An 11308-nucleotide genomic window follows, 5' to 3' on the forward strand; every position below is an offset into this window, starting at 1 on the left:
TTAGCTTAAGTAAAAAGAGCGTGTATTCTACTATAGTAATTACCAGGTAAAAGCTATAAAAGTATGACATTACTGTGCTCAGGCCTAATTTTGTGATATAAGTAATTTTCAGACTATACAGGATAAGTTTAGCCTGGGTGAACTCTGACCTCAGTATAATCATAATGAAAAAAAATGCACATAAAGAACTATAATCTTTGTGACATACTAAAAGGTGGTAACTCGTGCTTGTCGAATCAACTATTGCATTCACTGAGAATTAATGGATAGATCCTCTGTTGAAATTTAGAACACTTTTTAAAGTCTGTTCTATTTGACTACGTTTAGACGTACGTAGTGGACTGACTATTCACGGCGATTCTCGGGGGCGCTTTATTGGAGTTTTTTTCTTACAAAAAAAATTTCGTCAAAAAACTTTTCATGGATCTTTTCCTCGCCTTTATCCCTTCAATCAATACACAGGACAAAAAAACTATCATTAAATTAAACTATACAATTCATCGTTGACAATGCATTAACTAAAGCTGCGTTACTACAGAAAATCAGGTGCCAGAAATCTTCTCACCAAATAAATATTTAATTGGATTCTGTATGAACAAAACGTCAGCTGAACAATGCGCATTTTACATACCTGTGTAAAAATGAGTGTCGTTTGTACACAATAGTATTAAAACGCACATATTCTGATTCATTTTTAGAGTACAACCATTTTGAGTAAAGTAAAACAAACTTACGTTGAAACTATACCGTTTCATTTTAGTTTGTTGCTAAAAACGAAATAAAACCATTTTTTACTTTTATTGAATACACGTACGAGGTTGTTTCATCACATAGATATAATTATTTTTTTGAAATTTTTCTACCATATTAAAAATTTTGTCAATACATCTAACGCAGTATCTTTTTATTGTTCTAAAGGAACTATTGAAACCATTTTCTTGTTATCTAAACTTTTGTACCGTTCTATTTTGACTTCCATTTTGATCAAAAGTCACCTTGACTCAGGGCTTAACTGTGAGTTAACGCAATTGAATTAGTCCAAATTGTTACCTTGAAACCTTAGTAATATTTTTAAAAATATAATTTTGGGCTGTCCCAATACTAATTCTGAATATCAACCTTGTCTATATACTAATTCCAATAGTCATAAACAACCTTGCGCCCGGCTATTTAAATTGACTAGTTCTCCAAATTTGGCTCTTATACTTTTACAAAAAATATATTTTTTTGATATTGACATCTCAGCATTTCAAAAATGGCCGCTGCCAGTGACCTCTGCGACCCTTCTGTGTCACAACACTACAAAGGTCACAAAGATGCAATTACAAGTGTGGATTTCAACCCAAATGGGAGACAACTGGCTTCTGCCTCTCTTGATGGTACCATTATGGTCTGGAACTTCAAGTCTCCGCAAGCTAGAGTGTTCAGGTTCTCAGGTACAAGGCTAAAGCTTTTCTAGGAAAATGAAAATGTCGAACAAAATGACAGCATTGAATGACTGTCCGTAATGTATGCAATTTCAATGGAGAATGAGTTGACAAACGATCATTAAGTTCATTATACTTAATATTCAAGACTAGCACACCAAGTTACGTAATGTTTATGTATGCAACAATGATAGACGCTTGTATAACTGTAAGAATTCACATTCGTAAATAACTGAAAACATAATTTATATTAACTAATGTGCACCCGAGGGTCCCGTACACCACATGAGAACGAGCTAGCCACCGCAGTTTGTTTTCCTGATTTGAATTATTTTCTTAAAAACCATAAAAAAAACCAAGATATTATTTGGGAAACTAGCAAACTTTGGGATAACTAGCAAGCACAATAATGCCTCCCTAAGTCTTTCCAGAAGATGAGGACACAAGGCTGAATCAATATCGGTATTATTTGTAGAGCTATGATAAAAACAACGGAAATAATTTCTCTTCTTATACTTGAAATATCATCCGATGAATAAATCTTAAATTTCGCTACTAAATTCGGAAGTGTTCCTCTTCGTCGCAATATGATAAGACATAATAGACATTATTATACGGTACATGTTTATGTCCAAATATATAACTTGAGCGTTTTTGACATATCAAAACAATGGTCATTACGTACAAATATCGCTTAAAAACTGTCATTTCCTAAGAAATACTGTTCAGAAAGTTGTTTTTTCCTTAAAAGGTACCGCTCAAAAATCGTCATTTCCTGCAGTAACAGGAACCTTTTTGACCAATATTGTCGAGTGGGGTTCTCCAAATTTTAGTAATGTCAAGATGTATAATATAATTGAAAGTGTTTTTAACTTTTTTTTTGCTCCTGTACCTCGTCGCCTGGTGCAAGTAAACGTTTCAGGTCATTCTGATGGAGTGACGGGAGTGAAGTTTTCCCCGACTGGGCATCTGGTTGCAAGCTCCTCTCGAGATAGAAGCGTGCGTTTGTGGGTTCCTTCTATCAAAGGGGAGAACACGGCTTTCAAAGCCCACTCAGGTAAGTTAAAGGTGACGAGATGTCAAGAAAACGTGCCGCATTAGATTCTTGAGCGATTATGAATCCCGCTAGTATTTGTATGAGAACGAATAGGAAACATGTTTCTTTTTGGGCACCTAGGTTAAGTAGCCTCTCAGTTGTAAAATATTGAGTGCGCAAAGTATTTGAAATTTTCAATTTAGTTTAAAGCATATAGCACCAAACAAATAAAGTAGGTCATTTTAAGAAATCTAGTGGTTGCCAGAAGCAAAGTGGGCCGCTGCACATTTCCATGCCTCTCATCTACTGTGGGATGTAGTTCAAAAAGTGGGGGCGGTTATCTCGGCAACTGAAAATAGCAATTTGAATTTGTTGTTAATCTTATATTTTAATTGAAATAGGAATAAGATTTGCTCAGCACTGATAGCCTAATTGATGAAATTATACTTCAATACGCCCCTTATTGCTTCTTAGAGCATTAATTACATTTGGTCTTAAGTTACACCAACAGCTCTTAAGTTCTCGAACTTGGGCATCGCTCATAACAAGTTCTCAGGTTCTTTCGTGTTATTTGAGACTTTATCTCCAGCCAAGTATGCATCGAACAAGTGGAGCTTCTTAATAAATTACATCAAGCTTATCTTATTCACAATTTTTATTAGGTTGTTCTCTCTCAACCTGCTAACACTCACCCTTCTTCGGTTTTTAGCTATCTTTCCACTCTTTTCCGGTTAAGTTCAGAGACTAGGGTTTGGGCCTGTAACCTGTCAGGGGGTCTAAGCAGGCGCAAATACTATGAAAAAGGACCAGTACTGGATTCGAACCAGCGTCTCCTAGTTGCGATGAGCATAACACCAACTGGTTTTAAGATCTCGAACAACGGGGATCTCTTGTAACCCATTCTCACATTCTTTCTTGTTCCTGAAGGCTTCATCTCTTGAATATGGTCTGTGCACGTTTTAATTGTTGTTAAGCTAGGTCAAGCTTATTTCTTAAATCATTTATTTATAGGTTAATCTCTCTCAACCCTCTAACAAGCCATGCAACGCGTCAGATCCATTTGGCTCACTTCGTAGCATGCCCGGAGTTTGACACAATAAATAAAAAAATGTCATCAAAAAATTTTTAGCAGCTTTGTTACTATAAAGGGGCAAATGCCTAATTCAGTCAGAGGCCTCAGTTTGAGTTTTTTACTCCGACTTTTCTTGAGCATTTATATAAGCGTTTGTTGCACATGCATCAACCACGTATTCACTTTTATCAGATCTGAGGAAAGAAAACAAAAAATTCTTCGTATCCCAGACCCACCAGTGGAGCCTATTTCATATGAAGGGGCTAACTATTCATTTCAGGTTGGACTAAAATTGGTTGAGCTAAAAAAATATGCATAATTCTCTCTCAAATATAAATATAAAACGTATATTTGAGAATCATAATTGTCAATTTTACCTTTAAGGTACCAGAGTGAATGATATTCAATAAAGTATAATTGCCAGTTCCTTAGGTAAGCGTATAAAGAACTAAGCGTTCTCGCCTGCAGAAAACAGTGTTCTTATAGTTTTCTATAACAATACCGTAGATCATATTAGCGGCTGACAATACTGACTGATAGATACATCCCTGTAGGAAAATAGGAACTATATATATTCTAATTACCCATAGGATTCTTCAAGTACTTACACCACTGAACAACCTACTCGCCCCCCGGGGGAGGGGAGGTATAATGGGAAACAGTATATCATTAATGTGTTTCCAGCTACTGTACGCTCTGTGGACTTCTCGTTAGACGGCGAGTATCTAGCGACTGCTTCGGACGATAAAAGCATAAAAATATGGTCTGTGCACAGGCAGAAATTCCAATTCTCTTTAAACCAACATACTAATTGGGTTCGAGCAGCTCGTTTTGCCCCGGAGAGCAACATCATTGCATCTTGTAGCGACGACAAAACCACTAAAATTTGGGACATGCGAACCAAGGAATGTGTTCACACGTTTTACGACAACGACTACCACATGCACGATGTGAAATTCCACAATACGGGTAGTTGCCTAGCAACCGGGTTGTCCAATGGGGGAATCAAGATTTGGGATTGCAGGGTGAATAGACTTCTGCAAAGTTATCATAGTCACGACATGTGTGTCAATTCGCTGGATTTCCACCCAAACGGAGATGTATTGATTTCGGCCAGCAGTGACTGTACTGTGAAAATACACGACTTAAAAGAAGGAAGGTTAGTATTGGTTTTATTATTATTAATATTTGATGCAGTATACTGTACTGATCAAAGAGTGCGGTCGTTCTGGAAAGAGTTTAACATTAGCTGAAATATATTATTCACTGATGCAAATAACTCGTTAATTTATTGAAATTGTACAAAACGAATGTCAGTTTTCGGACATTATAACTTAAAAATATGCAAATTGGTGCATTCGTGAACGACTCAAAACGTTCATAAGCTCAGTTGATTCTCGATCAGATGCCCAAATTATAACAGCGCTTTTGGTCTCTTTCGGATTCTCTTCCTACAATTATTTAATAAAGCGAAAACTCACTTTGATCAACCTGCCCTCTTAATGGGTGAAGTAAAAAAATATTAAAGTTAATACTTTTCCAATGGTCGAAGTTAGTTGATGTTGAAATAAATGACAGACAAATAGTTTTTCAATGCGATGCATATACTTCGAAAGATTAAAATTCAATAGTTTTACAACAAGCAATGTTGACAATTTTTAATATTTTTAGATTGATTTACACTTTGCACGGACATCAACCTCATTCGGCCACTGCAGTTGCGTTCACTCGCAATGGGGAGCAATTCGCCTCTGCGGGAAGCGACAACCAGATTTTAATTTGGGACACCAACTTCACTGAGGCATGCGATCAACTATCGGATGTGTTTTCCACGGAAGGATCTAGGAAGAAGAGCGCGAAAAGGAAAATTAACCCCCCTACGAGACAGGAGGAAAGCAGACAGTCTAGTGAAAGTGGAAGTGTGATTCCTGCGAACAGTAGGCCGAATGCAAGGGAGCCTCTTGCACAAATAAATGAAAGTTAGTGCAGCTTAGCTAAATCGAACATAACGTTTTTGGTATAGTGACCTGCCATATTACGTGTGCAAATATTCTGTGATCTTGTTAAAATGGTACTGTAAAGGTATACAGTGTAGGAAAACTGATCATGAAGAAGGATGAAAATCTGATGAACCCCGGGTCGAGGTTTAGCGGTGAATTTTCGTAAGAAATGCGGTGAAATGCGGTGAAAAAAAAATAATTTTCACCGCGTATTTCTTACATCTTTTTGCGGTGAATGCGGTGAATCGCGGTGAATTATTTATTTTCACCGCGTTCTCAGTATTCTTACAAAAAAGAAGCTTCCCCAGACGGGTTCGAACCTATGACCTCCTGCATGCCTTCCACTGCTCAGTCCACTGCGCCAACTGCCACGTACATCTTAGCAATTTCTAGTGAATTTAAATCAGATTGAGTAACTTTTGGAAATCATATGCGGTGAATTTTTGTAAGAAATGCGGTGAATTTCGCGTTGAATTTTTGTAAGAAATGCGGTGAAATTGGTGAATTATTTTTTTTCACCGCAATCACCGCATTTCTTACATTAATTTGCCAAAATAGTCTATGCAGTGAATTTTTGTAAGAAATGCGGTGAATTTGGTGGTGAATTTTTGTAAGAAATGCGGTGAAAAGCGGTGAATTATTTTTTTTCACCGCATTCACCGCAATCACCGCATTTCTTACAAAAATTCACCGCATTCATCGCATTTCTTACGAAAATTCACCAAAAAACCTCGACCCGGGACAACCGTGATGTTTTATCGTGTTCAAATAAAAAAGTAAAACTGAAATTGGTGTTTGAGGTCAAAGGGAGTTCGAAGCAATTTCTGTAGCCATTCGCGTCTCTTTCATGCAAAATTGTTGCTTGGACAATTTTATTTTTTGAACATCATTCGTCTTCTCGACAGATTTTTCACGCTTGAGTTCATAATTTTTGTATGATATAGATCGCTTTTCAGAATTTTAAGAACCTAACCTAAATTAATCTATATAAAGCCCCCCATGAGCCATTGCTTTCCGGGAGCAGTTTGTTCGACTAAAGTTTGTTATGCCATAGCCTCAAAAAGGAGGGAGTCCTTCTGGCATTATTATAACAATTGTAATGTATTGAAAATTTTACCGTGACAAACGCCATCATGTAGAAACTTGCGAGACAACGGTTTATTTTGTGAAAACACAAAAATTTGCAGGATCAAAAGGGATCTAGCAAAATACTGCGAGAGGAGAACTTCACCAAGTTCTGTCGTATTTGGCTCATTTTTGCTGTTTTCCTATCATTTATTTCAGAAACCATTAAGGAAATTTGATAAATCAGAGTTCACAAAACTTTATTTACTTCATTGACCTTTTACCTCTCTACCTTCAGATCAGCAAATAGTGTAGTAGTGCCACAATCGATACAAAACAAGTATTTGTTCTGTTATCTGATGCAAACATACTGTGCTATTGCCTTAACATATGTCGACATAGTGATCAACCATTCAGACTAAAAAACGTCACTATAAAAAGCAGCAAATTTGTAGTAGAAGAACTTTTTTCAAATCTGCGTGGATAAAATCCACTAAGTGGCGGTTCGAAACTGGAAGCAGAGGAAAATCCGCACATAACAACGAGCTCGGCTGAGCGCGGGGGTTCAATGCTTAGCGACACAGCTCGAGCAGTAAGAACTAAGATAAGATTATTTATTTACACTAGTTGTGCATACAAATATACGCTACATCAGATAGTGTTGACTGTATAACTAACTACTTGTTTCAAATTCAATATCTCGTTAACCGCAATAATTTTTATTCTAAAAGTAGCTATAATTTAGTCTACTCCATTTTTCACGAGGGCAAAGTAAATATGACCAGCTGCAAACTTTTTGAACCCAAATTCTGTTCGTACCCCCTATTGGAGTCTATCCTTTGCTTTTCTTTGACCAAAAGTATTATACACTAAAAATTTTGTAAACCAGAATTTTTAAAGCAGTAATTGTAGAAAAACGTTAAAAATGGACGATGGTGTTCATTTTCACATCCTTTCATCAGAGCTGATCTATTCTGCCCCCACCCCACCCAACACCAGCTTAGTGGGTATATAACCTTTTACACCAAGCACAAGTGCTTTATTTCACATAGTAACGCGCTTTACAACAGTACATATATTTAAAAGGTTGCGTAAAAAGAACTTGCTCGGATGCGAAATGCAATAGATCTTTTTGAGCAAACAGCGTCATTGGAGAAACCAGTCGAACAAAGTTGATCAACATAATTTTGGAATATAACCATCTTTTTGTTATTGGTAAATTTAATCATAGCCAGTTCACTAAGGTCCATTTTTGGAATCCCTGGTCACCAATTACAAAAATTAATTTTACTGTTGAAATATTTCACGCTAAACTTCAATTTCTAGTCTAATTGTTTTTGATAAACTCATTAAATAGAGAACGAGATGAAGAAAACGCCCTCTTCCTTTGAAATTGAGATCCCTGAATTTCAAACTCCTGAAATTGGGACGCATGAAACGAGTTATCCACAGCCAACCTTTTCGATGCAAATGCCAACGCCACGACCAACAGCAACTGGTGAGAAGAGAACCGCATATGTGCTAAGTCCCCTACCTAAAGCTCGTGAAAACAACGAGGAAATGGTTAAAGTTATTTAAGCTACTGTACAAAAAACTGTGGAATCCACTATCAAGGTGTCTCTTGAGAAGTCGATGCAAATTCTTTAGCAAACAATCAGGATCAAGTCCTAAATCTATGGTGACTGCTGCCCTTGTATAATATAGAGAGAGCTATAGGACAAGCCTGAGCAAAGCATTGATATCGCGGCTAACAAAACGCAATTGAGATATCTTGCTCAGTTATTTCGCTTTGAAAGAATCTTCCAAGTTTGACAACTGTATGAACGCTAGCCTGAGATGTCTCAGGGCAAGTAGTTCCATTCTGGTCAATGAACGTGGCTTCAAGAATACCACTGATGCGCAAATTTTTCCTTCTGTTGTTTTGCTCTTCAGTATGGGCCGAAGCTTTGAGTCGAGGCGTTTTGCAAAAATCAGTATCTTTCAGAACAAGAAAAATCTGTCAAACGCAAATGTCAGAAATCTTCAACATGATAAAAACTGCTGAAAAGAATCACTGAGAACCAAAGAAGACAAAATTTTCCTTACATGGAAGAAGAACAAAAAAGTTGGAGAAACGAAGCAATCTCTTTTATGGTGGCCATCCTCTCAACTTTTACTTCAACGAAATTTGAAGTTGCTTTTCGCAGCAGTTTTCCTCTACGTATTTTCTGCAGCAGCACAGTGATATCTCAACCAGATTCCAATCTAAAAGTCAACTCGGTGCTCACTTTTTTATATAAATTATGTCGGGTGCTCCACTTTAGCATTTGCTCTCTCGAGTGCCATTATGATGAATTAATTGCTTCAGTTTCTAAATTATTTAAAAATCAAACCGAATGTCACAGTTTCATTTGAAACTTGACTGGATTACCTGGACCATAAAAACTCAATGTTGTTTGAGTGCAAATTAATGTTTCAAAATAATCGAACCAGAGAAAGAGGTAAAGTGATACTTGTTTACGAATGCACTTCGACTGTTTTAGAGGACTCCACTGAAGAGGCAAAGATAACCTTTAGAGGGTGTATCAGCGTTGAAGTTCGTCTCATCGCCTATATCAAATTGGGCATTCTGATCGTCTATCGCCTGCTAATTCAAAAGCTGCCCACTTTGTTGAAGTGTTCGACCTTAATGGAATCTGTAGCTGGCGGAAATCGGAAGTGTATTGTCTTGGGTAATTTAAACATTGAAAAACTTTAATCATCTGATCCTTCGCAAAGTATTTAATTAGTAGCCATAGCTTCCAGCAAGGTATTCAAAATCCAACAAGAGTTACCAAAAATTCTTCCTCCTTGCTTGATCACATCTCAACGTATATACATTCTTCAAAATGAAAAAAATCTGGAGTAATCGGGTCTTCTATAACAAATCTTTTTCCTGTCTTTGTTGATCTTTTTTTTTCAACTGTAAAAGGGATCCAATTTCCTTCGAATATAGAAAATTATCTAATATAAAAAAATTGGAACGGTTTTCGAGCATATTGATAACTTAGACAGGGTGGAAATCAAATCAATGACGTGCACTATACAAAATGCTGTAAACATTTTCGCTCCCCAGCGTCTTTTCAAGCGAAAATCTGAACAATCAACCCAATGGACAACTAGTTTACTCAAAAACCTTATGTCGAAGCGCAACCATATTCGGGAGCAAGTTATCCCACTTATAGAATTCGAGCAGAAAAATACATGCCTATTTAAAATTTAGTTACCACATCATTTCGATCTGCAAAAAAAAAGATTATTATGCAACCCAAACTGAAAAGAGTATGGAAATTGAAAAGAGTTAGAAATTTTTGTCACATGAACTTGGTTAAAGGCAAAACACGAAACCATCAATACCAAATGAGATTTCTGTCAATGAAAACATAGTCAACGTTGATGTTGATATTGCTTCGGTATTCAAAGAATTTTTATCTAGCTTTGATCCGCAGCTCTTGGATGATATCAGTCACCGCGAACCTGTTGCTCTCAATAATGTTGATTTTTCAATGTCATTCAAACCTGTAACCTCTAGCAAAAGGGAAGAAATAATAGATTCTTTGCGAGCAAATACCTCCTCTCGTGCCGATGACATAACCACTGTGGTAATTTAAATACTAGGAAACGTGCTCAGCTGTCCGCTGTTGAATTTATTAACTGAATATATTCGCAGAGTACAATTGTGCAAAGCTATTGCCGCTACACAAAAAAGAAGCAAAGGTAATCCTAACAATTACCGGCCGATTTTTTGTCTCCTTTTGTAAGCAAAATTTTCCAGCGGGTTTTATGCAACCGATTGTTAGACTACTTTACATACTTACTTCCTATTTTTGTAATCAATTCGGGTTTAGGCCTAAAAAGTCGACTGTAGATACCTTAGTTTATATTACTGAAACTATTCAACATGACTCGACGAATTGTTATGAACCTACAAAAGCCATATTTTTTTGACTGAGAGAAAGCATTGACACGGTTGATCATTCTATACTAATAAAAAAATCAGAATCATTCACAAATTGTGGTTATCCTCTATTCTAGCTGTCGAGTTATTTAGAAAAGAGATCGCACAGTTTTTAAGGCCAGGTCCAGTATCTCTGCAGCTCTTCCATCTAATTGTTGAGTGCCTCAGGGATCTGTTCTAAGACTTCTACGTTTTATCATCTACATCAATGATTTTCATCACGTCTGTCAAAATTCTAAAGTATTGCTATTTGCTAATGATACTTTTGTTTTTTTTTCACATGCCGAATAATGACACCAACAGTGTAAAACATGAACTTCAATGAATGGATGAAATCGAATGAAATTACTTTAAACGAAAACAAGACCGAAGAAACATTAGAAAAAAATTGTCGATTGTTAACTCAAATCTGAAACTCTTCTTTCAGTATCGAGTGTGAAATATTTAGAAGTCAAAGTTGATAAACTCTTGATGTATAAGTCTCATATTAACAGTCTACACTGCTCTATATCCAAGTTGGTTGGTTTGACTTATTCGATGAGTGGGTTTCTAAATAAACAGGACTTGCTAATTTTCTACAATGTATACATCAAGCCTAAAATGCTGTAAGGAATTTTAGTGTACTGTTGTACTTCAAAATCGGAACTGAATGTGCTGAACCCTTTGCAAAATAAGTTTATAAGAAGAAATTGTTTTCTGCGCAAATTCACTCGTGTTGATCATCTTTTCGAG

At 36.5% G+C, this 11308-nt stretch overlaps 1 pseudogene; it reads left to right on the forward strand.

Annotated features, from left to right (window-relative positions):
* The first annotated feature begins 713 nt into the window (after positions 1–713).
* Positions 714–11308, forward strand: part of LOC142347981 (uncharacterized) — a 22018-nt pseudogene continuing 11423 nt past the window's right edge.

The sequence above is a fragment of the Convolutriloba macropyga genome, chromosome 10 (assembly GCF_964194025.1).
Source record: "Convolutriloba macropyga chromosome 10, txConMacr16.3, whole genome shotgun sequence".
Lineage (NCBI taxonomy): Eukaryota > Metazoa > Xenacoelomorpha > Acoela > Convolutidae > Convolutriloba > Convolutriloba macropyga.